The sequence below is a fragment of the Onychomys torridus genome, chromosome 21 (assembly GCF_903995425.1).
Source record: "Onychomys torridus chromosome 21, mOncTor1.1, whole genome shotgun sequence".
Lineage (NCBI taxonomy): Eukaryota > Metazoa > Chordata > Mammalia > Rodentia > Cricetidae > Onychomys > Onychomys torridus.
This window is the reverse complement of record NC_050463.1, coordinates 1,001,163-1,003,871: the sequence shown is the minus strand read 5'-3', so window position 1 is coordinate 1,003,871 and position 2,709 is coordinate 1,001,163. Positions and strand designations below refer to the sequence as shown.

Sequence of the window (2,709 nt, the reverse complement as noted above, 5' to 3'; positions counted from 1 at the left end):
ATCTTCCTTCTTTCTTCTTCTTCTTCTTCTTCTTCTTCTTTTTGAATGCTGAATGCTGTTTATTGAAGGAGGGAGGAGGTCTTAAATACAGGATTACAGCACAATGGGAGAACCCCAGAGGGCAGAAGTTCGCTTCTGATGTTTTACAATCTTGCATCTAAGCTGTTAACACCCAGTATGCTGGATACACAGACAAGGAGCTTCCCTTAAGCATTCAGGAGGTGGAATCTCGAAGGGAATTAGCATAGGGAGGACATCAAGGTCAAGGTCAGCAAGCAAGGCAACAGTTACCTGAAACAGGGGCCAGGGACTTACAGGTCTCCCCTTTTACTAGAAAATGAGCTTCTGACTTAGGTTGCATGGGACGTCAGCAGGTCACCTTACCCGTCATGGAGACACCTGTCCAGGCCACACAGGCGCTCTGTCTTAGGTTGGTGAGCGCCCCCCAGGTATTACCCGTCTCTGAATCCTCATTATCATACAGGCTCAATCGTGTGAGAGCTGCAGAGTTAACTGTTGCCAAAGATCTCTAAGTGGTGCTGGGCTTGCAATCTGTGTGACACAGAAAAGACCAACAGAAGTCTTAACCCACCCATAGCCGGTAGGTTAAAGGCAACTGAGCCATTCCCTTCCTTAACAAGCCTTACTGCAAATTGGAGTCCTTGTAAGATGGTATCCCAAAAGCAAATGGAACTTGAGTTTGTAAACTTATAACTTTCAAAGCCAATAGAAATGTACATAACTATTGAATTAAATTCGTCATGCCCAATAGAATGAAAGATTAACTGTGGTAGCTACTTTTACTGCCAGGGTCTCCACTGTGCTAGCTGTAGTAACCAATTATGAAATGGCAATCCCAGAAACAGTAGTAGTGGTGGTCATCACTGTTATAACAGCAACAACGGCAGCAGCAATGCCAAATTCTCTTCTGGAGCATGTGGGCATCCACTGGCATGGACGCAACTCCAGGAACACAAACCGCCAAGGCCCATTATTCTTGATCCCAGCACGACTTAAGCTGGCAGCTCTTAACAGTGTAATGTTTCATTGAGGGTTGCTCAGTAATTGAGTATAACCAAATCTTATTATGAGCAACAGTCATCCTAGGGTACCCCATGCCATATATATAGCCTTATGGTTTTGTGGGTTGCAGTCTGATTGTTATTTGTTTTATATCTAGAATCCACTTATGAGTAAGTACATACCATGTTTGTCCTTCTGGGTTTGGGTTACCTCACTCAGGATGATTTTTTCTAGTTCCATCCATTTGCCTGCGAATTTCATGCTGTCATTGTTTTTCTCTGAGTAGTATTCCATTGTGTATATGTACCACATTTTCTTAATCCATTCTTCAGTTGATAGGCATCTAGGTTGTTTCCAGGTTCTGGCTATTACAAATAGTGCTGCTATGAACATAGTTGAGCATGTATCTTTGTGGTATGATTGAGCATTCCTTGAGTATATGCCCAAGAGTGGTATGGCTGGGTCTGGAGGTAGTTTGATTCCCAATTTCCTGAGAAACTTCCATACTGACTTCCACAGTGGTTGTACAAGTTTGCATTCCCACCAACAGTGGAGTAGTGTTCTCTTTACTCTGCATCCTCTCCAACATTGACTGTCATTAGTGTTTTTGATCATAGCCATTCTGACAGGTGTAAGGTGGTATCTCAGAGTCATTTTGATTTGTATTTCTCTGATGATTAAGGATGTTGAGCATTTCTTTAAATGTCTTTCAGCCATTTGTGATTCTTGTTTTGTGAATTCTCTGTTTAGCTCTTTAGCCCATTTTGTAATTGGATTCTTCAGTATTTTGATGTCTAACTTCTTGAGTTCTTTATATACTGTGGAGATCAGTCCTCTGTTAGATGTGGGGTTAGTGAAGATATTTTCCCATTCTGTAGGCTGTCTTCTTGTCTTATTAATCATGTCTTTTGCCCTGCAAAAGCTTCACAGTTTCAAGAGATCCCATTTATTAATTGTTGTGCTCAGTGTTTGTTCTGCTGGTGTTATATTTAGGAAGTGATCTCTGGTGCCAATGTGTTCAAGAGTATTTCCTACTTTCCCTTCTATTAAGTTTAGTGTAACAGGATTTATGTTGAGGTCTTTGATCCACTTGTTAAAATAATATTCTACAACACTTTCCCCCTCCTTCTCTTTGTCCCTTCCTCCTCCTTCTCCTCTTTGTCTCTTTTGTTTGTTTGTTTTGATCATTGTTGTTGTTTTGAGACAGGGTTTCTCTGTGTAGTTTTAGTGGCTGTCCTGGATCTCACTCTGTAGCCCAGGCTGGCCTCGAACTCACAGAGATCTGCCTGTCTCTGCCTCCCGAGTGCTGGGATTAAAGGTGTGTGCCGCCGCCGCCGCCACCACCACCACCACCGGCCTTCTCTTATTCTTCTTACTCTCTCTGCCCACCAGCCCTGCCTGTCCCTCCTCTGCCTAGCTATTGACCATTTCAGCTCTTCATTAAACCAATCAGGTGCCTTAGGCAGGCAAGGTGAAACATGTGCAGCACATCTTTTCATGAATAAACGCAGCAGAAAAAATGGCTGGGTTTGTTTTTGGTTGTTGTTATTTTGTTTCGTTTTCGAACAGGGTTTCTATGTGTAGTTTTGGTTCCTGTCCTGGATCTCACTCTGTAGACCAGGCTGGTCTTGAACTCACAGAAATCCCCCTGCCTCTGCCTCCCAAATGTTGGGATAAAAGGTGTGC

At 43.0% G+C, this 2,709-nt stretch overlaps 1 protein-coding gene across 1 annotated transcript in view; it reads right to left on the bottom strand.

The window, feature by feature from the left end:
- The window catches only part of LOC118571872, an 11,045-nt gene that overhangs the window by 2,988 nt on the left and 5,348 nt on the right, over positions 1 to 2,709 (bottom strand). The gene's annotated exons all lie outside the window — the stretch shown is intronic.